This window comes from Rhinopithecus roxellana, chromosome 12, assembly GCF_007565055.1.
Source record: "Rhinopithecus roxellana isolate Shanxi Qingling chromosome 12, ASM756505v1, whole genome shotgun sequence".
NCBI lineage: Eukaryota > Metazoa > Chordata > Mammalia > Primates > Cercopithecidae > Rhinopithecus > Rhinopithecus roxellana.
In genome coordinates, this window is record NC_044560.1 from 107532828 (window position 1) to 107557876 (window position 25049).

The 25049-nt window shown below is 52.9% G+C and overlaps 1 protein-coding gene across 1 annotated transcript in view; it reads left to right on the top strand.

Annotated features, from left to right (window-relative positions):
- Positions 1-11412: 11412 nt before the first annotated feature.
- BICRA (BRD4 interacting chromatin remodeling complex associated protein) overlaps positions 11413-25049 on the top strand; it is a 100853-nt gene continuing 87216 nt past the window's right edge. The window contains exon 1 of the mRNA XM_030942775.1: positions 11413-11563. The gene's annotated coding sequence lies outside the window, so the exon portion shown is untranslated. The remainder of the gene's footprint in view (positions 11564-25049) is intronic.

Here is a 25049-nt window from a genome sequence, read left to right on the forward strand (position 1 = left end):
CTTGCAGTGAGCTGAGATCTGGCCACTGCACTCCAGCCTGGGCGACAGAGCGAGACTCCGTCTCAAAAAAAAAAAAAAAAAAAAAAGAGTATGAATTTTGGGCCAGGTGCAGTGGCTCACGTCTGTAATCCCAGCACTTTGGGAGGCCAAGGCAGGAGGATCTCTTGAGCCCATGTGTTTGAGACCGGCCTGGGAAACAGGAAAAGAACTCATCTCTACAGAAAAATAAAAATAGATTAGCCAAGCATGGTGGTGGCACCTGTGGTCCCAGCCACTGTGGAGGCTGAGGTTGGAGGATCACTTGCACCCAGGAAGTCAAGCGGTGAACGCGTTGTTGCAATCCAGTCAGCGAGACCCTGGCTCGGAAAAAAAAAGTATACATTTTGGAACAGGGCTGCCTGGGTTCAAATCCCTGTGCCCCCTGACTCTGACAATTTTGCAACTTCTCTATGACTCAGTTTCCATATCAACAGGAGATGATATGAACATCTGCTAGGATTGTTGGGGTCATTCAATGAGAGCATCCAAATACAGAAAGAAGCCTGGTTAAGCATTACTTACAACTACATTGTAAATCCCCCTTTAGCCATGGGTGACTTTCATAGCCATCTAAACAATGTTTCACAAACCCTGTAGCAAAACGGGATGATCCACCTGTCTCAGCCTCCCAAAGTGCTAGGATTACAGGCGTGAGCCACCGCACCCAGCCGAGATCTGGTAACAGACTCCAAATCTCGCCTCAGTCTCATTGGCTTTGCAAGCAGTCTTCTCATTCTCTCCTCCAGATCTTCGGGAACAGAGTAATAATAAAAATCAAAACCCAGCCAACTCTTCCTGTCAGTGGTGTTGACCAGCGGAGGCCGCTTCCCTTCTTAAAGGGGCCTTTCCTAGTTTCGACTTTCTCTTCTCTTTCCTAAGATGGCCTGGTGTGTTTCTCCTATCACCCTCCCCCAAGTGTCGCCAAGGAAGCGGCCCCTCCCACATAGTTGGAATGTTAAATATCTCAGTGATGACTACAAGGCTTAAAAGCAACAAATAGGGCCGGGCACGGTGGCTCAAGCCTGTAATCCCAGCACTTTGGGAGGCCGAGACGGGCGGATCACAAGGTCAGGAGATCGAGACCATCCTGACTAACACGGTGAAACCCCGTCTCTACTAAAAAATACAAAAAACTAGCCGGGCGTGGTGGGCGCCTGTAGTCCCAGCTACTCGGGAGGCTGAGCCAGGAGAATGGCCTGAACCCGGGAGGCAGAACTTGCAGTGAGTGCTGCACTCCAGTGCAGTGCACTGCACTCAGCCTGGGTGACAGAGCGAGACTCTGTCTCCAAAAAAAAAAAAAAAAAAAAAAAAGCAACAAATAAAGCCACTCCCTTGAGTCAGGATATTTTATCTGATGGTGCATGAGTAACAATACCCGATAAATGAAGACACATTCTTAGCGTATTCTCTATCCCCCAAAGGCTGCGGGGTGCAGGGGCTGCGGAGGTTGCAGGTCGAAGGTCCACAGCCCCTAGGGCAAGGTCAAGAGCAAAGGGACACGTGGATGAAAACGGGAAATTCTTAGAACTTATTTTTTTTGTGTATTTATTGGATTTTTTTGGTGCGTTTCTTTGAAGGTTTTTGTGTATTTGATTTTTGTGTGTGTGCATGTATTTGAATATTTTGTGTGTATTTCTTCGAATAGGTGACACTAGGCTCAAACTTTACAAAGGTAGAAAAAGACCTAACATCCAACCACCCGTCTCCCCACGGAAAACTGCTGGTGACCAGTTTGCTTTTTTTTTTTCCTAGACAGTCTCGCTCTGTCGCCCAGGCTGGAGTGCAGTGGCGTGATCTCGGCTCACCGCAACCTCCACCTCCTGGGACCAAGCGATTCTCCTGGCTCAGCCTCCCCAGTAGCTGGTATTACAGGCGCGCACCACCATGCCCGGTTAATTTTTTGTATTTTTAGTAGAAACAGGGTTTTGCCATGTTGGCCAGGCTGATCTCGAACTCCTGACCTCATGTAATCCGCCCGCCTCGGCCTCCCAAAGTGCTAGGATTACCGGCGTGAGCCACCGCGTCAGGCTGCAGTTTGCTTCTGCTTTTCAAGACATTCTGTGTATTTAACAAGCAAAATCTTGTATTTTTTCATCTCCACCTTTTACACTTTTATACCTTTTTTTTTCTCCTCTCCTACCTTGTCAGGCTACATAGCTCATACCGTGTCAGTTCAAGTATCCCTTCCTCATTTTACGGCGACTCCGCATCCCATTGTAGGCCGGACCACAGCTTACCTAATGAGTCCCCCATCGATGGACAACTAGGTTGTTTCTGGTCTTTTGGGTTTTTTTCTTTTTTTAATTTTTACAAGAACAACAACAAAAAACAATGCTACTCAACCTCACGCCTTGGTTAGTGTTTGTCAAGAAACGGACAGACAGAAGCCTCAACCTGCGCCCCCCAACGTCCGACTCCCCGCATCCGCCGACGGTACCCCAGCTCCAAGGACCGCGCGTCCAGGGCTGGTCGGGCCTCTCTGAAGCTGTCAGGCGGCGGCCGCGGCCCGCTGTAGCCCCGCCCTATGGCCCGCCCACAGTAGGCCCGATTCAAATCTGGCCAATGATAGTGTGTAAACAAACCCAGGCCCCACCCCCCGACGAATAATCCGCTGACCGGAGAGAGGCCCATTTAACCCGATGGAGGGGTTGGGGTCGGGACGGCGGCGGAGTCGTGGCTCCGCCCCCAGGCCTGGGCCAATAGGCGGCTAGGCTCCGCCCCCGGCACTTGCCGCGCTGAGGACCCGAGGCCGGGCTGGGCGCACAATTGCCTGATTTCGCCGCGGATCGCGGTCTGGGCGGTTTCCGGGCGCTCGGGGGTGGGGGCTGGCAGGGCCAGGAGCTGGGGCGGCGCACTCCAGGGTCCCAGCTGCATTTGAAGGAAGCGGTCAGAGGGCGGAGATCGCCCCGGCATCAATGCCCTCTCCATGCCCCCAGCTTATTTCCACCGACTGGCTGCTAAAATCCGGACCCGGAAAGGTCTCCGATGGAAACTTGCTCCCCTCGCCCCTATTTAACGAAACCTGGAGGGGACGGAGAGGTGTTTTTGGATTGGGCAACGCTTTTCATTTCTTTCCCCTGGTTCTTGAAGTGTTACCTGCTTAAGGAAAAATGCACGTATCTGGTGCGCCGCTCTACAGAAAACTAAAATTCCGTGTAGCACCAGTCAGCCTCCCAGGTCGAGAAACAACTTGGATTGGCGAAATTTTCTTTTCGTTTCTTTTCTTTCTTTCTTGTCTTTTTCTTTTTCTTTTTTTTCTTTTTTTTTTTTTTTTGAGACGTAGTTTCGCTCTTGTCGCCCAAGCTGGAGTGCAATGGCGCGATCTCGGCCCACCCGCAACCTCCGCCTCCTGGATTCAAGCGATTCTCCTGCCTCAGCCTCCCGAGTAGCTGGGATTACAGGCATGCGCCACCACGCCTGGCTAATTTTTGTATTTCTAGTAGAGACGGGGTTTCTTTTTTTTTTTTTTTTTTTTTTTTTTTTTTTTGAGACGGAGTCTTGCTCTGCCGCCCAGGCTGGAGTGCAGTGGCCGGCTCTCAGCTCACTGCAAGCTCCGCCTCCTGGGTTCACGCCATTCTCCTGTCTCAGCCTCCCGAGTAGCTGGGACTACAGGCGCCCGCCTCGTCGCCCGGCTAGTTTTTTGTATTTTTTAGTAGAGACGGGGTTTCACCGTATTAGCCAGGATGGTCTCGATCTTCTGACCTTGTGATCCGCCCGTCTCGGCCTCCCAAAGTGCTGGGATTACAGGCTTGAGCCACCGCGCCCGGCCGAGACGGGGTTTCAACATGTTGGTCAGGCTGGTCTCGAACTCCCGACCTCAGGTGATCGGCCTGCCTTGACCTCCCAAAGTGCTAGGATTACAGAAGTGAGCTATCGTGACTGGCCTGAATATTTTCATAATAAAATGTTTCGGGACAGGGGCAGATTTGGGTGCCTGACAATCCACCCCCATTGGAGAGATGAGAAAATGGAGGAACTGAAGAAGTGACTTGCCCTAGGTTCTTCTGGTGACTCAACCACAGAACACCTGAGTGTACTGATTTAGTCCCCACCCTGCCTGGCTGGCCCTGGGACAAGTCGCTGAACCTGTCTGGGTCTGACTGCCTAACTCAATGCTTAACCTAGGACTCGTAACTTGCACCTGATCCTCAAATAGAAGGGGCCTGTCACCCCTGAAGGACAGCAGGTCTCTTTCGATCTGGGCCCATATTGACCCCCAACACTAGTCTTTGGTCATCCCTTTGGCTTCCTCTGACCTTCCTCACTGCTTCTAGAACAGTGTGGACAACACTCACTCATTCACTCTGAATCTTGGACAGGCTTTCCAGGTTGCCAGGGGACAGATAGGGCAGAGCAAGAAAAACAGACATTTGCTCTCCCAGGGCAGGGATTGCCAGGGAATCAATGCCCTTTGATCCACCCCCTTAATTCCACTGCCTGGTAGCTAAAACCCAGATGCTAATGTACCAAGGGATCGTGTAAAGAATTCCATTTAAGAATCATATGCGGCCGGGCGCGGTGGCTCAAGCCTGTAATCCCAGCACTTTGGGAGGCTGAGATGGGCGGATCATGAGGTCAGGAGATTGAAACCATCCTGGCTAACTCGGTGAAACCCCGTCTCTACTAAAAAATATGAAAAACTAGCCGGGCGAGGTGGCGGGCGCCTGTAGTCCCAGCTACTCGGGAGGCTGAGGCAGGAGAATGGTGTGAACCCGGGAGGCGGAGCTTGCAGTGAGCCGAGATCGCGCCACTGCACTCCAGCCTGGGCAACAGAGCGAGACTCTGTCTCAAAAAAAAAAAAAAAAAAAAAAGAATCATATGCAAGTTATGAGTCCCACATTAAGAACTGAGTTGGTGCCTGTAATCCCACCACTTTGGGAGGCCAAGATGGGGGGATCACCTGAGGCCAAGAGTTCGAGACCAGCCTGGCCAATATAATGAAACCTTGTCTACTAAAAACAAAAACTAGCTGGGCATGGTGGTGGGTGCCTGTAATCCCAGCTACCTGGAATCACTTCAGCTCTGGAGGCGCGCTGTTGCAGTGAGCCGAGATTGCGCTACTGCACTCCAGCTCCTGCGACTGTCAAGAAATAAAGAAGGCGGGGGGGGGGGGGGGGGCGGGGAGGGAGGGGAGGGGAGAGAGAGAGAAAAAGAAAGAAAAAGAGAAAGAAAGAAAGAGATAAGAAAGAGAAGGAAGGAAGGAAGAGAAAGAAAGAAATAGAAAGAAAAAGAAAAAAAGGAAGGAAGGAAGGGCGCAGTGGCTCATGCCTGTAATCCCAGAATTTTGGGAGGCCCAGGTGGGCAGATCACAAGGTCAGGAGTTCAAGACCAGCCTGACGAATATGGTGAAAACCCATCTCTACTAAAAATACAAAAAATTAGATGGGCATGGTGGTGCGTGCCTGTCTGTAGTCCCAGCTACTTGGCAGGCTGAGGCACGAGAATTGCTTGAACCCGGGAGATGGAGGTTGCAGTGAGTCAAGATTGAGCCACTGTACTCCATTCTGGGCAACAGAGTGAGACTCCGTCTAAGAAAAAGAAAGAAAGAACGAGAGAGAGAGAGAGAGAAAGGGCCGGGCACGGTGGTTCACGCTTGTAATCCCAGGACTTTGGGAGGCCGAAGGCAGGTAGATTACTTGAGGTCAGTAGTTCAAAACCAGCCTGACCAACATGGTGAAACCCCGTCTCTACTGAAAAAAAAAAAAAAAAATTTGCTGGGCATGGCAGTGCACACCTGTAATCCCAGCTATTTGGGAGGCTAAGGCAGGAGAATTGCTTGAACCCGGGAGGCGGAGGTTGCAGTGAGCCAAGATAGTGCCATTGCACTCCAGCCTGGGCAACAAAAGCGAAACTCCATCTCAAAAAAAAAAAAAAAAGAAGAGAGGAGACAGAGAGAGAGAAGGGAAGGAAGGAAGGAGAAAAGAGAAAGGAAGGAAGGGAGGGAGGGAGGGAGGGAGGGAGGGAGGAAGGAAAAAGAAAAGAAAAAAGAGAGAGAGAAAGAAAGAAGTAACTGAGCTGAGCAGTCAGACCCAGACAGGTTCAGCGACTTGTCCCAGGGCCACCCAGGCAGGGCAGGGACTAACGGCTATCAGCCATGGCTAGGCATGGGGCTGGCTTCTTTTTATCTTTTTTTGAGACGGAGTTTCACTCTTGTTGCCCAGGCTGGAGTGCAATAGCGCGATCTCAGCTCACTGCAACCTCCGGCTCCCAGATTCAAACAATTCTCCGGCCTCAGCCTCCTGAGTAGCTAGGATTATAGGCATGTGCCACAATGCCCAGCTAATTTTGTATTTTTGGTAGAGACGGGGTTTCTCCATGTTGGTCAGGCTGGTCTCAAACTCCTGAGCTCAGGTGGTCTGCCTGCCTCAGCGTCCCGAAGTGCTGAGATTATAGGCATGAGCCACCATGCCCAGCCTGGGTTTTGTTTTGTTTTGTTTTGTTTTGAGAGGGAGTCTCTCTCTGTCACCCAGACTGGAGTGCAGTGGTGCGATCTCAGCTCGCTGCAACCTCCTTCTTCCAGGTTCAAGTTATTCTCCTGCCTCAGCCTTCCAAGTAGCTAAGACTACAGATGCGCACCACCATGCCCAGCTAATTTTTTCTATTTTCGTAGAGATGGAGTTTCAACATGTTGTCCAGGCTGGTCTCAAACTCCTGAGCCCTGGCAATCCGCCTGCCTCAGCCTCCCAAAGTGCCAGGGTTACAGGCGTGAGCCACTGCACGGGGCCAGGGCTGGCTTCTTGTTGGTGTCCTCTGCACCCTGCCAGAGCCATTCCAAATGGCATGGCCCCAAGACCATCTCCCTAAGAGGTCAGGTGTGCGTATGAGGTGGGTGGATGTTGTTATATGTATTCAGCAAACTTTTATTGAGCATTTACTAAGTGCCACGCACTGTTTTAAGGGCAGTGGATATTCTACAATGTACCAAAGGAACCTGGGAACTGCCACAAAGGGCATGACCAAGGGAGGTAAACTGAGGCCTGCAAACCGAGGCTAAGCGACTTATTTGCTTACTTGCTTGTTGGCTGTGTTGCCTAATAGATGCGGGAGGCAGGAACCAGGGTGGCGTGGGTCATCACAGAATCCTTGACACACTAGATACTAAAAATATATGAATGAATACACTCTGACGAAGTCTCTAGTGAGTCCCCTAGTTCTGAGTCCCCCACGGCTGGCAGCTATGACAGATAAACGCAAGTGCTACAATCAGGTCCCATTGTACAGTGAAGCCTTCAGATGAGGGCTGCGTCTCACTTCCTGGGTGCATGACTGGGCAAAACACTTCCCTTCTCAGAGCCAATTTAGTTTTCTACACTGTAGGATGGGGGTAACTAAAGGTCTCTCCCCTGTGGGCGGTTCTCATCAGAAACTCTGCTCACCACCCAGTTCACACTCTAAAAGTGTAGCTCCATCAGTGGCTGTGGAAGTGCAGAGTTAGGAAGACGCAGACTATACAAACATAAAGTAAAAAACATGTATACTGCTGCTTCTCAGAGGGTCCACACACCTCCATTGAGTGGTGGATGATCACTGCTTGTTTTTGTTTTTGTTTGAGACGGAGTCTCACTCTGTCACCCAGACTGGAGTGCAATGGCGTGAGCTCGGCTCACTGCCACCTCCGCTTCCCCAGTTCAAGCGATTCTCCTGCCTTAGCCTCCAGAGAAGCTGGGATTACAGGTGTGAGCCACCATGTCTGCCTAATTTCTTTTGTATTATTATTATTATTATTTTTGCGATGGAGTCTCGTGCTGTCACCAAGCTGGAGTGCAGTGGTGCAATCTGAGCTCACTGCAACCACTGCCTCCCGGGTTCAAGTGATTCTCCTGCCTCAGCCTCCCGAGTAGCTGGGACTACAGGCATGCGCCACCACGCCCGGCTAATTTTTGTATTTTTAGTAGAGACGGGGTTTCACCACGTTGGCCAGGCTGATCTCGAACTCCTGACCTCAGGTGATCCAGCCGCCTTGGCCTCCCAAAATGCTGGGATTACAGGCGTGAGCCACCGTGCCTGGACTGTTTGTTTTTATTTTCAGACAGACTCTTGCTCTGTCGCCCAGGCTGGAGTGCAGTGGCACAATCTTGGCTCACTGCAGCCTCGACCTCTGGTGTTCAAGCAATTCTCGTGTCTCAGCATATGCCACCATGCCGGGCTAATTTTTGGATTTTTAATACATTAGATGTTGTAATTGTTGTATTTTCGCCACATTGAGCAAGCTGCTCTGGAACCCCTCCCCTCAAGTGATCCGCCTGCCTTGGCCTCCCAAAGCTCTGGGATTATGGGCATAAGCCCCCGCACCCGGGCCATGGTGGCTTTTTCTTTTCTTTCATTGCATAATGTCTAGGTTTGGGGTATGAATGAGCCCGTCACCCAGGTACTGAGAATAGTACCTGAAAGTTAATTTTTCTTTTTTTTTTTTTTGAGACAGAGTCTCACTCTGTCGCCCAGGTTGGAGTGCAATGGCGCAGTCTCGGCTCACTGTAACCTCTGTGTCCCGGGTTCAAGCGATTCTCCCACTTCATCCTCCCGAGTAGCTGGGACTACAGGCGCATGTCACCATGCCTGGCTAAATTTTGTATTTTTAGTAGAGGCAGGGTTTCACTATGTTGGCCAGGCTGGTCTTGAACTCCTGATCTTGTGATCCGCCTGCCTCAGCCTACCAAAGGGCTGGGATTACAGGCATGAGCCACCGCGCCTGCCCCGGAAAGTTAATTTTTCTTTTTCTTTTTTTTTTTTTTGAGACGGAGTCTCGCTCTGTCGCCGGGCTGGAGTGCAGTGGCGCGATCTCAGCTCACTGCAAGCTCCGCCACCCAGGTTCCCACCATTCTCCTGCCTCAGCCTCCGGAGTAGCTGGGACTACAGGCGCCCGCCACCTCGCCCAGCTAGTTTTTTATATATTTTTTTAGTAGAGACGGGGTTTCACTGTGTTAGCCAGGATGGTCTCGATCTCCTGACCTCATGATCCACCCGTCTTGGCCTCCCAAAGTGCTGGGATTACAGGCTTGAGCCACCGCGCCCGGCCGAAAGTTAATTTTTCAATTGTTGTCTCCTATCCCTACCTCCCTGCTCTGGTAGTCCCCAGTGTTTATCTACCTCATCTTCATGTCCATGCATACCCAATGTTTAGCTCCCACTTATAAATGGAAGATGAGGTATTTGGTTATCTGTTCCTGTGTTAATTTGCTTAGGATAATGACCTCCAGCTGCATCTGTGTTGCTGCGAAGGACATTCATTATTTATTTATTAGATTTGTTTATTTATTTATTTTTGAGAGTCTTGCTCTGTTGGGAAGCCTGGAGTGCAATGGCACTATCTCGGCTCACTGCAACCTCTGCCTCCCAGCCTAAAGTAATTCTCCTGCCTCAGCCTCCTGAGTAGCTGGGACTACAGGTGCCCACCACCACACCCAGCCAATTTTTGTATTTTCAGTAGAGATGGGGTTTCCCTTTGTTGGCCAGGCTGGTCTCGAACTCTGACCTCAAGTGATCCACCTGCCTCGGCCTCCCAAAGTGCTGGGATTACAGGTGTGAGCCACTGCGCCGGGCTTCATTCTTTTTTATGACTGCATAGTATTCCATGGTGTACATTTACCACATTTTCTTCATCCAATCCACTGTTGATGGGCACCTGAGTTGATTCCATGTCTTTGCTATTGTAAACAGCATTGCAATGAACACCCTTGTATTAAGTTATAGATCTACTACGTTTTTATGTTTGGGACATTGCATATTCACTTGTGGAACTGATAACCAGCTAAGTTTTGTATCATTAGTAGAGACGGGGTTTCACTATGTTGACCAGGTTGGTCTCTAACTCCTGACCTCAGGTGATCCACCCTCCTCGGCCTCCCAAAGTGTTGGGATTACAGGTGTGAGCCACCGCGCCTGGCCAATAAATTCTTTAAAAAAAAATACGCTGGAGTAAATATAATGGGTAGTACCGCCAAGATACTAGAATACATGTCAAGGTTTAAAAAAACAGAGGCCGGGTGCGGTGGCTCACGCCTGTAATCCTAGCACTTGGGGAGGCCGAGGCAGGTGGATCACCTGAGGTTGGGAGTTCCTGGTGGTGCGCGCCTACAGTCCCAGCTACTCGGGAGGCTGAGGCAAGAGAATAGCCTGAACCCGGGGGACGGAGGTTGCAGTGAGCCTAGATCGTGCCACTGCACTCCAGCCTGGGCGAAAGAGCGAAACTCCATCTCAAAACAAAACCAAATATCACACAACAACAACAACAACAAAATCAGCATCTGTCTCAATTACTCATTTATTCAACACGCATTCACTGGGCACCTACTGTGTGCACGAGCTTTTCTAGGGCAATGGGGAGGCAGAAGGGACTAAGATAACAAAATATAAGTCTCCCTGGGCTGCAAGCCTCGGGAGGGCAGGTCCAGGGGCTCTGTGTCCCCGCTGGGCCCCCAGCACTGAGCAGCGCACACAGTAGGCGCTCATCAAGCCCTCGCTAAGGGAACGCGTGAATCCGTGTCCCGCCAGCAGGGCGTTTACGGCCTGGTGGGGCGGAAACGGACCCGACACCACCGCGGCGTCCTGGGGCTTCTGGGAATCCCATCAGCGCGCCGGGGACAGGCTCCGAGGCAGGCCCGACCCGCCTCCCCGGCGCCGCCGTGGCTCGGCCGAGACCGACTAGGGTGAGTGATCAAGCCACGCCCGGGGTCCCGGCCTGTCATTCCGAAGTCCCCGCCGCCTTCCACCCTGCCAGGCTCCGTCTCCGGGCTCCGGCGCGGTCCCACCTCTGGAGGGACTCCCCTCTATTCCCTCCATCTCCTTCATCCTCGACTCCCGCTATCTTTTCGAACCTGCGGCGCTCCCCCTGGACGCGTCCTCCCGCCGGACGACCGTCCTCCGCCTCGGGGGACGCGCCCAGGACGCACGGCGCCCCCTCCCCAGCCGGACTGGGGGTCTGGGAGCGCAGATCCCTTCAGCTCCCCCGCGCCCCAGCACCCGGATCGCGGCTCGAGGCAGGAGACAAACTACACCGTGGCCCAAGCAGGCGCGCCCCGAACCCCCGGGACTGGGGCTGGGGCGGGGGCGGTGCCAGCGCGGAGGGCCCCGTCCCCGGACGTCTGCAGCCTCCCATTGGCTCCGGGGCCCGCCGCTCGGCCTGGCTGGGCCGGGGCTGGTCCGCCCGGGCGCGGGGCGGGGATTCCTGAAGCCCCTCCTCCGGCGAGGGCGGAGGGAAGAGGAGGAGGAGGAGGAGGAGGAAGAGGAGGGGGGGCGGAACACAAAACCTGCGAGGTTTTTTTTTTTTCCGTTTGCATTTAATTAAAAAAAAAATTTTTTTTTTTTGCATACCCGAGGGGCCCTCCCCGGAACGGGCGCGGGCCCGGGGCGCGCGGGCCTGGGCGCGGGGCGGCGGCGGGGCCCCGTCGGCGGCTGCCGAGCGGCCGCCATGCGATCAGGCAGTGCGCTGACCGGCCCGGCCGGCCGGCCCCTTCTGGGTCCTCCCTTTGCAGCCCGTGCGGGGCCGTCTCGGAGACCCCGCGCCGACGGCTGCTCAAACATCAGGGTGAGTTTCTCACAATGTAGCAATTTCTCTTTAAATCTCTTAACTCTCTCTACCTGCGAGTCGGGGCTGTGACAGGGCGCAAAAGCGAGGGGGGAGTGGGGGTTGGCGGCGAGGGTGTGTGTGGGGGGAGCCGGAGCCGGGGCCGAACCCACCCCCGCGACACTCACACACTCAGCCCCCCAGCCGGGGCGCAGCGCCCGCTGCCTCCTTTTTTTTTTTTTTTTTTCTGCTCGGCGCCCACCGCCACCGGCACCCCCCAGCCCAGCGTCTCTTCCACCACCGCCGCCGCCCTGATCCTACGGGGACCCCCCCAACCGGCTTCCCTGCCCAGACCCGGCGCCCGGTGCCTCCCCGGCCCTCCCGCCGGCTGCCGGGGATACAATGGAGCGGCGGAGAGAGGAGACCTAACGTTCCACGGGGGGAGGGGCGCGGAGACCCCCTCCCCGGCCCGGCCCCCTCCCCTCGCCCCGCTCCCCGCCTTTCGGGGAAGGCGAGGGCCACCGGGCTGGGCAGCGATCGGTGATCTCCCGGCCGGAGGCGGAGAGCCTGCATCTCCCCGCCTCGCTCGGCCCCTGCGCCCCCTCCCCAAATCCCTCCCGTGGGTGTCGCGGACACGGGGGGCCCCTGGAAAGCTGGGGAGGGATGGATGGGGAAGGAGGCCACTGGGGCTCCCCCTCCGCACTGCCCTTAAACAATGAAAGGAGTTGACTTGACCCCCAGCCCCCGGCAGTGGAGGGAGGTGACCCCCTCCCCCACCCCCAGCTGAGGCTCATCCCGGAGGGGGCCGTTACGGGGGTGGGGGGGTGAGCGCCTCCTGTCACTTCCCGAGGTTCGGGGCGGCCCCTCATCTCCTCCCCCTCGGCCTGAGAACTGGAGGCACCAGGCCCGGCCGGGGCACCGCGCTGGGGTGGTGACCTTTAGACAAAGGCAGCCCTTTCCCCGGGGTGAGCCCGGACGAGCTGGGCCCGCGGCCTCCTCGGGCCCCTGCGGAGGGCAGCCAGGCCGCGGGCACCCGGAGGGAGGGATGGAGGAGGAGGGAGGAGGGATGGAGCCATCTGGTTTTCCCATCCCTGGCTGCCCCTCGGCTGTTTCCCCGACTCCTGTCACGGGCGGCCGCGGGGAGACGAGGGACCAGGGGCTGCTTGGGCCTTGGTGCGCGGCCAGCCGGGAGGACCGGGCAAGGAGCCGCGGGAGGGCTCGGCTCGGGCTCGGGCGCCGGCGGTGATTGGAAGGCACTGCGGCTCCTTCCTCTCCGCGCCCCTTTGTTTTGCTTTGTGGTTCTAAGCAGCTGAACTTCCCGGGAGGTGGGGTCAGAGGCCGCCGTGTCAGCTCTCCCGGGGAGGCCCAGGTGACAGGTCCTAGCTCTCTGGTGTCCCTAGCCTTGCGGGCTGCAGTCTGTGCCCAGGCCCATGTCCTGACCATCGTCCCCTTTTGTCCCCCCCACCCACCTACCCACCCACCCATAGTATAATACAGATCTAGGGGTGCCTTTCTCTTACACCTCTTTACAGAGGACACTTGAAAGGGAAACTAGAAGCATCCAAGGCATCAAGGCCTGAGATTTATGATAAGCTCTCTGTGCTTTTAACCTCTCCCAGCACCTGGGGTGGGTGTGGGGGGCTCTGTCAACTCTGCCCTGCCCTGGGTCATGAGAAAACAGGGGGGGACAACTCAGGAAGCACCCCCTGCCCATGCACTGGTAGGACTCTTGGGGCATGTTGACCTCCCTTGCCTTCTCCCATGGCTCCCCCCTCAAGAGGGAAATATTAATAACAATATCTCTAACCAGGGAGCCTTATTCCGCTGCTGCTAAGTACATTACACACTGGCCACAGTCCAAGGAGGAAATAGACAAGGGACCGACATTATTCCCATTTTCCAGACAGGTTCATGGAGTGTTCAGAGAGGTTAAGAAGCTTGCCCAGGGTCACACAGCCCTGGGTCACACAGAGCCCCAATTTGTAACCTCCTGGAGTTTTTCCAGCTTAGCTCAAAAACTGAAAAACTGTTAAGCTCTTCTTCTGTCCCACCCTTTGGCACTTTGTCCCTCTGACTTCAGTGGACCTGGTTCAGAAGTGTAGATAATACCTAGAGAAGCGGTCAGATTTTTTTTCCCTGGGAGCTGGTTTTGGGAAGGGGTATGATGCACTTCGAAGTTGGACTGAGGGCGGGATCGTTTCACTTGTGGCTGGAATGGAGAATTGCCTGCAGGAACTGAGAATTGGAGGTGTGTAAGGAGTCGGAAGGGGAGCCCCAGGCCTGGCCAGTGATGGGCTCGGGGTACCTGGAAGCTGGCCCCACTGTCATCCTCTCCCTTCTCTACCTGAGCGGGGGACTTGGCCCCATTTGCTGCTACTCAGCGCTGCCTCGAGAGGAGCTGAACTGTTTGAGACTGTTGATGTCTGGTTGTTCCTATGCCCTGTGACCTGCTGTCGCTTTGCCACACCATGGCCCTTTGATGCAGCTAGCAGAGAACTTTCTTGCCTTTTCTCCCCTTGGCCTCATCCGCTGTATAACCTTAGGCAGGTCATTTAACTGCTGGTCCTGTTTTCTCATCTGCAAGTGGGGATAATTATGGTTCCTTTAAGTGACCTGGAGGTGGGTAAAAGTATTATCCAAACGTGTCATTTATATTTATCATTCACCAGGCAGAGTACGCAGTGTGGGCAAAGGGGAGGAATGTCAGCTGCTGGCATTTAATTTTTTTTTGAGACAGTCTTGCTCTGTTGCCCAGGCTGGAGTGCAATGGCGTGATCTCGGCTCACTGCAACCTCTGCCTCCCAGGTTCAAGTGATTCTCCTGCCTCAGCATCCTGAGTAGCTGGGATTACAGGCCACCCACCACCACACCCAGCTAAATTTTGTATATTTAGTAAAGATGGGATTTCACCATGTTGGCCAGGCTGGTCTTGAGGTCCTAATCTCGGGTGATCTGACTGGCATTTAAATTTAAGGCCGGGTGCCATGGCTCACGCCTGTAACCCCAGCACTTGGGGAGACCAAGGCTGGAGGATCGCTTGAGCCCAGGATTTCAAGACCAGCCTAGACAACACGGTGAGACCCTGTGTCTACAAAAAATGAAAAAAGTAGTTGGGCATAGTGGCACTCACCTGCGGTCCTAGCTGCTTAGGGGTGCTGAGGCGGGAGGATCGATTGAGCCTAGGAGTTTGAAGCTGGGGTGAGCCATGATTGTGCCACTGCTCTCAAGCCTGGGCAACAGAGTGAGACCCTGTCTCAAAAATAATAATAAATAAAATAAAAAAATTTAAAGGTGAGTAGCAGAAGACCTTTGCCCCAGAAGAATTCCCTGTGGTTGGGGAAGGCCAACTGCAAACAAACAATTCCCCTTCAGCAACACCCACGCTCTGAGCGCTTTGGGGACTAGGCCCCTACCCCTTCAGCACTTTACCCGTGCGGAATACATGTTTAGCTGTAGGGGCCAGGGGGCTGAGGAAGAGGGCCTGGGGGCTGAGGGAGAAGGACTGGGCCCAATTCACCCCGTGTAGGAGGTAATATAGGTGATCTTGCCGTTTTACAGATGGGGAAACTGAGGCCAGGGGAAGCATGTTCCATGGCTGAGCTGGGACTCCAAACCAGATGGCAGAGACTAGTGGTGGGCACTTCATATTTGTCAACAGAACTGGGGAGATGGTGCTTCATGGGATCTGGATCCCAGGAGCTTTAAGGGACCCCTGATCCCCACAGCCACTGTCCCCTCCTTTAAGTGCAGGTATTTCCCTTGGTGAGATGACGGGGGAGGTGGGCAGGAGGAGAGAGGCTGTGGGGAACACCCAGATCTCTCAAGATTGAGTGCTGGCTGAATGTAGGAGCTGATTTTTGCGGGGTGGTGAGAGAAGTCTGAGTGAGGCCCAAGAGGGTCTCCCTGCTGACTTCCTTCCCAGAGGTCCTTGGTCCTTCCCTAACCTTCCTTCAGGAGGTGGGGTGTGCCCCAGGCTGTGGAAGGGCCAGGGGATCAGCACCCAGAGCACCTATGAAGGGGGAGTTCCCGGGGGGTGTGTAGGACTCCCCCGATTCCCGTGGGCCACCTTGTAGCCCAGGTCTAGCCAGCAGCCCAGTTCCCCCGCCAGCTCTCAACCCCCACCCGCCAGGCTGCCTTGACTCCAGGTCTCAAGAATGCAGAAGGCTGCTGGTAGGGGAAGTTAATTGGAAACAGGAAAACATGGCATTCCTTTCCAGGCCGCCTGGGCTTGGAAGGCAGAGGGGCTGCCATTTCCCCTTCTCCCGCCCTGCAGGGGAGAGGGGTGGGGAGTATGGTTATCTTGCCCTGGTCATATTTGAGCTTTCTTCCCCCACCAGGCACCCTCACTTAGTAGAAACAAGAGCAATCACCCGCGCCGTGTCCACGGTGACAACTGCTGCCCGCTTCCCCAGCAGAATGAATTGCCCCCTCCTTACTCACCCCTTCATATCCCTCTGCTTTTTTGTCCCCTGTCTTGCCTGAGCTAGCTCCCTGGTAGGATGCACCTTAGGCCACACCAGAGACGCATGGGGAGCGTTTGATTGAGGGGTCCTCAGGGAGTGTCTCCTGGTTCTGTCCCTCGCGTTCTCCTCCTCCTGGAGTACCACCATTAGAGTTTTGTCCCAGTTGACTGAAGCTTTTGTGTCTCAGTGACATGCAAGTTTCCCCAGTGGAGAGGGAGAGTTTTCTAAGGCATTTCTAGTTTGGTGACAATTAGTTTTGTGTAAGAGTGCATGTATTCATTGGGGGTGGGGGGAGTGTTGGCAAAAGCAGAGGGGGCCTTTGTTTCTTTAATTGTTCCCAATTAAACTTCCTGAGGGCCTACTGTGTGGCAGGGCCCTGGGGATCAGTTAAGACCTTGGGACGCAGTCCAGGAGGAGGAGAGAGAAAGGTTGGATTAGCCGCTGTGGGGTTTCATTTATTCTGTCTGGGTGGTCTGAGACATCATCTTTTTTTTTTTTTTTTTTTTTGAGACAGAGTCTTGCTCTGTCGCCCAGGCTGGAGTGCAGTGGCCGGATCTCAGCTCACTGCAAGCTCCGCCTCCCGGGTTTACGCCATTCTCCTGCCTCAGCCTCCCGAGTAGCTGGGACTACAGGCGCCCACCACCTCGCCCGGCTAGTTTTTCGTATTTTTTAGTAGAGACGGGGTTTCACGGTGTTAGCCAGGATGGTCTCGATCTCCTGACCTCGTGATTCGCCCGTCTCGGCCTCCCAAAGTGCTGGGATTACAGGCTTGAGCCACCACGCCCGGCCTGAGACATCATCTTTCTCTCCCTCTGCCTTTCATTCTTTTTTTTCTAAGTGATACATGCACATGGGGCAAATTCAGAACGCTAAAGATGGTGTCTCTCCCTCTAACCTCCCCAGAATCCCTGGTCCCCTAGCTCTCTTCCCTGGAGACAGCACCTCCATTCTGATGTTCTGTGCATGTACTTTTATATATGGATGTATGTCTTTAAAACTATTCAGGCTGGGCACGGTGGCTCACGCCTGTAATCCCAGCACTTTGGGAGGCTGAAGTGGGCAAATCACCTGAGGTCAGGAGTTCAAGACCAGCCTGGCCAACGTGGTGAAACCCCGTCTCTACTAAAAATATAAAAATTAGCTGGGCATGGTGTGGTGCGTGGCTGTAATCCCAGCTACTCAGGAACCTGAGGCAGGGGAATTGCTTGAACGCAGGAAGCGGAGGTTGTAGCACTGCACTCCACTCCAGCCTGGGCGACACAGTGAAACTCTGTCTAAAACAAACAAACAAACAAAAAACTATTCATCTTACACAGATGGTAGTCTGATCTATCCATTGCTTTTTTTCCCACTTCATCTCCCTGGGAGACCCTACCATGTAGGTCTTCTCCATCTTTTTCTTGGCTGCATGGTATTCCTCTGTGGGCGAATCCTGGTTTACTGTAATGGACGTGGAGGTGTTTCCAGATATTTCTGTGTGAAGCGTGGGAAGGCACATGTCCACACATGTTAAAGTGAAATAAGTATGCCTGTGGGATCGACTGCAGGAAGTGGGATTGCTAGATCAAGGGCCAGTGATTTGCCTTTTGGTAGCTCTTAGGGAGCACCTTTGATGTTGCATCTTTGTAATTTTTTTGAGACAGAATCTTGCTGTGTCACCCAGGCGGTGTGCAGTGACGCCATCACTTTTCACTGCAGCATTATCCTTCCTGGGCTCCAGTGAGCCTCGCATCGCAGCCTCCCCAGTAGCTGGGACTACAGGTGCATGCCACCACACCCAGGGAGTTTTAGTATTTTTTGTGAAGACGAGGTCTCACTGTGTTGCCCAGGCTAGTCTCGAACTCCTGCTCAAGCACTCCTCCCGCCTTGGCCTCCCAAAGTGCTGGGATTATAGGCGTGAGCTACCGTGCCCGGCCCCTCATGCTGCACCTTGCAGAAAGTTGTTCTCTTTCTTTCCTGTTCAATGTGATCCCACCTGTCGCCCAGGCAGCGTCTCCAGGCTGCACGTGTCTTTGCTTTGGGTGACCTCCTTGTGTCTGATGACCTCCTTACCTCTTCCTCCTGCTTATGGCCTGTGTCATGTGCTTGCCACCTGGTGTGGAGGTCAGGAGCGTGGGCTCTGGGCCCTGCCTGTTGGTTATAATCCCAGTTCTGCTGCTTGCTGGCTGAATGGCTGTGGACAGGGGGCTTGGTTGGGGCCTTGGTTTTCCCCTCTATTAAGTGGGTTCATCTCAGTACCTACTTGGTAAAGCTCTTGTGAGGGTCCCCAAACACCCATAAAGTGCCAAGGTAGCCTTGTCCGTCAGTGTCGGTGTCACCTGTCATTCTTAGACAGTTTATTTCTCCTGGGGACTGTGACCCCCTTAATTGGCAGGCGTCGGATGGAATGCTGACTTCTCTGCTTAATTGCAGTGTGACCCTGGGCAAGCGATTTCTTTGCATGGCCTCGGTTTCCTTGTCTATAAAATGGGCCCATGATGCCTCCCTCGTAGGGTCTGCTGTGAGGCTGAACGAAGCCATGTTCTGCCAAGCTGGGCAGGCAGTTGCTTTCAGGAACTAGCAAATGATGCTGCTGTTGTTTTCACTATGATTACTGTTCTCCCACGGGACTCAGACTGACTCCTCTGCTCTGAAAGGTCCCCATTGTCTTCCTGAAAGGCACACGAGGAACAATGTTGGCATTCTAAACTGCATGGCAGCAGAGGGCACGCAGCAGGCTGCTCCGGCATGAGGCACACAGGGCTTCCCTGTACCGTGCCTCAGTTTCCCCAACTGGAAGAGTGGGCATGAGAGGAAACCCACCACCCACCTCAGGAATGCTTAGTGTTCAGCACAGTGCCTGGGGTATATAGCAAGTGCCCCAAAAACGTGAGTGGCTGTGATTGGAATAATTATTATTAAGTAGCAGAGTCTCCCATAGGATTAGATACCCAAGTCGCTATGGCCTTTCCCTCAAACCCTAGGCAATCAGTGTTGGCATTTTATTTTATTTTATTTTATTTTTTATTTTTTTTGAGACGGAGTCTCACTCTGTTGCCGGGGCTGGAGTGCAGTGGCCGGATCTCAGCTCACTGCAAGCTCCGCCTCCCGGGTTCACGCCATTCTCCTGCCTCAGCCTCCGAGTAGCTGGGACTACAGGCGCCCACCACCTCGCCCGGCTAGTTTTTTGTATTTTTTAGTAGAGACGGGGTTTCACCGTGTTAGCCAGGATGGTCTCGATCTCCTGACCTCGTGATCCGCCCGTCTCGGCCTCCCAAAGTGCTAGGATTACAGGCTTGAGCCACCGCGCCCGGCCAGTTTTGGCATTTTAAATGGAAGGCACAGGGCCAGCATTGGTGGCTCATGCCTGTCATCCCAGCACTTTGGGAGGCCAGCCGGCGGATCACCTGAGGTCAGGAGTTCAAGACCAGCCTGGCCAACATGGTGAAGCCCTGTCTGTACTAAAAATACAAAAAATTAGCCAGGCGTGGTGGCACATGCTTGTTATCCTAGCTACTCAGGAGGCTGAGGCATGAGAATCGCTTGAGACTGGGAGGCAGAGGTTGTGGTGAGCTGAGATTGCACCATTGCACTCCAGCCAGGGTGACAGAGCAAGACTCCATCTCAAGAAAAAAAAAAAGGGAAGACAGTGCCCAAATACCCACTGGGCCACAATTTCCTCTTCTGTAACAGAGCTTCCCCTGCTTTGGGTGTTGTGAAGTTTCAATGAGTGAAGACTTGGGAAGCTTTTTAGAATAGGACCTGGCTCTCGGGAATGTTCAGTGAAGCTTCACTTCGATTCTTATTATTTTTTATTTATTTAATTTTTTTTTTTTTTTGAGACAAGAGTCTTTCTCTGTGCCCAGGCTGGAGTGCGGTGGCGTGATCTTGGCTCACTGCAACCTCCACCTCCCGAGTTCAAGTGATTCTTATGTCTCAGCCCCCCGAGTAGCTACGACTACAGATGTGGGCCACGACACCCACCTAATTTTGTTTTTTTTTTTGTAGAGATGGTGTTTGGCCATGTTGGCCAGGCTAGTCTTGAACTCCTGGACTCAAGCAATCCACCCGCCTCAGCTTCCCAAAGTGCTGGGATTACAAACGTGAGCCACCATACCCGGCCTATTATTATTATTATTATTTTTATTTTTATTTTTATTTTATTTTTTTTTTTTTTGAGACGGAGTCTCGCTCTGTCGCCCGGGCTGGAGTGCAGTGGCCAGATCTCAGCTCACTGCAAGCTCCGCCTCCCGGGTTTACCGCCATTCTCCTGCCTCAGCCTCCGAGTAGCTGGGACTACAGGCGCCCGCCACCTCGCCCGGCTAGTTTTTTCTATTTTTTAGTAGAGACGGGGTTTCACAGTGTTAGCCAGGATGGTCTCGATCTCCTGACCTCGTGATCCGCCTGTCTCGGCCTCCCAAAGTGCTGGGATTACAGGCTTGAGCCACCGCGCCCGGCCCCGGCCTATTATTTTTAAATATTTTATTTTATTTTATTTTATTTTATAGAGACAAGGTCTTGCTATATTATCCAGGCTGGTCTCCAACTTCTGGGCTCAACAGTCCTCCCACTTTGGCCTCCCAAAGTCCTGGAATTGTAGGCATGAGCAACTGCACCTGGCCGTCTTTGCTTATTATTATTATTATTATTATTATTATTATTTATTTTTTTTTTTTGCCATGTCGACTCGGCTTGGCAGATTTATTTATTGTTATTTTAACATTTTTTATTTTTTGAGACAGGCTCTCACTCTGTCACCCTAGACTGGAGTGTAGTGGTGCCATATCGTCTCACTGAACCTCTGTCTCCCAGACTCCAGCAATTCTCATGCCTCAGTCTCCTAAGTAGCTGGGATTACAGGCACATGCCACCATACATGGCTTATTGTTGTAGTTTTAATAGAGAAGGGGTTTCACCATGTTGGCCAGGCTGGTCTCGAACTCCTGAACTAAGGTGATCTGCCCGCCTAGGCCCCCCAAAGTGCTGGGACTGCAAGCATGAGCCATGTACCCGGCCTTTTTAACTTTTTGTTAAGGAAATTTTAAAGCGCTCACTGAGAGTTGAGAGAATACCACAACCAACCCCTGTGTAACTATCACCAGCTTCTGCAAGAATTTTCGGCTGATCTGATCTTTTTTTGAACATTATCCCCTTTCCTACCGTGAACATATATTTTTTTCTTTTTTGCCAAGGTATTTTAAAGCAAATTCCAGATATCATATCATTTCCATTATATTATTATTGTTATTTACGGTGTTGTGATTTCTGGGATCCAGAATTTGTTTCAGCACATCCGGAGTCTGTCCTGTTCTGTGAAGAAAGTGGCATTAGGCCTGTTTCATAGGATGGGAAACTGAGGCAGCAGGGAGTGGGCCTTGATCAGGTTGTCCTTTTTCTGTGATCCCCTCTTTGGGACTGTGGTGAATTCCCTGTCTTGGCCACACCAAGCCTCGAACCCTGTGGGTTGTTTCTGATTACACAGGTTTGGGGGTCACACCTGGGTGCATGCAGTGTACAGGTTCTGTTACTCTGTGCAGAAATCGTTCTCAAAAAGGAAGAGTCAGAGTGGGGCTGGCAGCAGGGGGTGGACCCCTAGGATGACCCTGGAGGTGACGGGCAACTGGGTCAGCTGTGTGGGTAAAAGTCCTGTTTCTGCTCCTTCTAACCCTGTGACTTGGTGGCAAGCTATTTCCCTCCTTTAGGCCAGGTTAGAGAACCGGAAGTACAGGAGAAATAATAAATACTTCTTTGGATGACCTTATTGTTAAATAAGGTCTAGCGTGGAAAAGATGTTTTGCAAGTGCCTGGTTCAGAGTAAACGGTCACTGTTGTTAGTGCTGTTAGTTATTGCTTCTGTGTATACTCTTGAGGTTGGGGACAAAATGCCCTTTCTAGGATTGCAGAGGAAGGGTTGATGCCTCTGGACCCCCCAGCCCAGCCCCGCTGCCTTCATTCTCTCGCCATGCCCACCCTGTCCCTCTGCACTCTCCCTTTGAAGTGCTTGCCTGTTTAGGGGGCTGCCAACTTCTGTATGGCCCCTGTCAGCCTCTTATGTCCTCTGTGTCCCAGTCCCGTTCCTTGAGAACGGAGTGAGCGGGAATATCTGTCTGAGGCTGTGAGACCTTTGCTAATGACCCTTGGGGTCCTTGAGGGAGTGCCTGGTGGCCTCTGCTGCCTGGAGGCAGTGGATGGCTCAGTGTCCAGGGACGCCTGCAGGTGAAGCTCCCCGGAGCCAGCTTTCCAGAGGCTGGATGCCAACTCTTGTCCACTGTGTGAGGCTGGGCGGGCAGATGTCCATAGCCCCTGCCTCACAGGGTGGCTGTGACAATTCGCTGGACTATAACCTCCGTCACCTGGCATGCATAGCGTTTCATTGACCTCCGACACTTGACACCCAGCCTGGGTGAGGGAGGTCTCCCTGGGAGAAGTCTTAGCTCACAGCTTAGCAAGCCCTTGCTATACTGGCGGAGTTTCTCTCCCTAGAATGTACGTGGTGACCTCCTACTTTTTTTTTTTTTTTTTGAGATGGAGTCTCGCTGTATTGTCCAGGCTAGAGTACAGTGGAGCTTCTCAGCTCACTGCAAGCTCCGCCTCCCGGGTTCATGCCATTCTCCTGCCTCAACCTCCCAAGTAGCTGGGACTACAGGTGCCCGCCACCATGCCCGGCTAATTTTTTTTGTATTTTTAGTAGAGACGGGGTTTCACTGTGTTAGCCAGGATGGTCTTGATCTCCTGACCTCGTGATCCGCCCGCCTCGGCCTCCCAAAGTGCTGGGATTACAGGCGTGAGCCACCGCGCCCGGCCAACCTCCTACTTTTATGTGTATACTTACCCTTTCATGGACAGTGTGTATACGTATATATGTGTGTGTGTGTATATGTATATGTGTATGTATATATACATTTTTTTCTTTTCCCTCCCAATCCTTTTTTTTTTTTTTTCTCTTTTTGAGACGGAGTCTCACTGTCTCGCTCTGTTGCCCAGGCTGGAGTGCAGTGGCGCTATCTCAGCTCATTGCAACCTCTGCCTCCTAGGTTCAAGACATTCTCCCTGCCTCAGCCTTCCGAGTAGCTGGGATTATAGGCACCTGCCACCACGCCCAGTTAATTTTTGTATTTTTAGTAGAGATGAGGTTTCGCCATGTTGGCCAGGCTGGTCTCGAACTCCTAACCTCAGGTGATCTGCCTGCTTCGGCCTCCCAAAGTGCTGGGATTACAGGTATAAGCTCCTGCTCCTGGCCTCTCCCAATCCTTTTTCACTGAAGTGTAATTCGTATACAGTAAAATCCGCAGAGGGGCCAGGCACGGTGGCTCACACCTGTAATCCCAGCACTTTTGGGAAGGGCGAGGTGGGAGGATCACTTGAGGCCAGGAGTCCGAGATCAGCCTGGGTAACACAATAAGGCCCTATTGCTCCAAAAAACAAATAAAAACCTTAGCCAGTTGTGGTGGCCCCTGCCTGGAGCTAATCTGGAGGCTGAGGTGGGAGAATTACTTGAGCCCAGGAGGCTGAGGCTGCAGAGAGCCCTTCATTAAAATGCACATAGCTGGCCAGGCACAGTGGCTCAAGCCTGTAATCCCAGCACTTTGGGAGGCCGAGACTGGCGGATCACGAGGTTAGGAGATGGAGACCATCCTGGCTAACATGGTGAAACCCCGTCTCTACTAAAAAATACAAAAAACTAGCTGGGTGAGGTGGTGGGCGCCTGTAGTCCCAGCTACTCGGGAGGCTGAGGCAGGAGAATGGCGTAAACCCGGGAGGCAGAGTTTGCAGTGAGCTGAGATCCGGCCACTGCACTCCAGCCTGGGCGACAGACCAAGACTCCGTCTCAAAAAAAAAAAAAAAAAAAAAAAAAAAAATGCACATAGCTTAAGCATGCTTGTCCATGAGTCCCAACCCCTATCAAGATACAGCACATTCTCGTCAATGCCAGCGAGTTGCCCTGTGCCTCTTCCTGGTCAGTACCTGCTCCCAGAAGCAGTCACTGACCTGCCTTGCCATTGTGGCAAGTCTAGAAGACTTGCCTCTTCTAGAATTTCACAGAGGTGGAGACCTGCCCTTTGGGTTGAGCATCTTTGGCTCAGCATCATCCTTTTGAGATGCAGGCAGGCATGTTGGTGTGTGTATTGGGAGGGCCTTCCTTTAAGAGATTCTTTCCCGTGAGTATTTCTTCAAGCGTGGCTTTCTCACGAGGCTCCAAACTGCAGAAGATGAGAGGGAGGGCTGTGTTTCCTGTGTTCTCAGCTCCTGGTATGCAGTAGGTGCTCTGTAGACGCTTATTGAATGAATGGATGGGTGGATGACAGGCATGTCCCAGGGATGGAAAAAGGGGAGCAGAGACCCTGTCTTTGGAGTTCCTGTATGTTTCCCAAAAAGTGTCCCATTGGCTAGGGTGCGGTGGCTCACACCTCTAATCCCAGCACTTTGGGAGGTCAGGGTGGGTGGATCACCTGAGGTCAGGAGTTTGAGACCTGCTTGGGCAACATGATGAAACGCCATCTCTACAAAAAAATACAAAAAGAAGCTGGGCATGGCAGTACATGCCTACAGTCCCAGCTACTCGGGTGGCTGAGAGGTAGGAGGATCACTTGAGCCCAGAAGGTTGAGGCTCCAGTTAGCTGTGATCGTACCACTGCACTTTAGCTTGGCCAACAGAACAAGACTCTGTCTCAAAAAAAAAAAAAAAAGAAAAAAAAAGGCCAGGCGCGGTGGCTCATGCCTGTAATCCCAGCACTTTGGGAGGCTGAGGCAGGCAGATCACGAGGTCAGCAGATCAAGACCATCCTGGCCAACAAGGTGAAACCCTGTCTCTACTAAAAATTAAAAAATTAGCTGGGCGTGATGGCAGACGCCTGTAGTCCCAGCTATTCTGGAGGCTGAGGCAGGAGAATGGCATGAACCCGGGAGGTGGAGCTTGCAGTGACCCGAGATTGCGCCACTGCACTCCAGCCTGGGCGACAGAGCAAGACTCTGTCTCAAAAAAAAAAAAAAAGAAAAGAAAAGAAAAAAAAAAAAACCTACCTACTTCCAAATGACCAGGGATGCTTGTGAAAAATGACCGTCCC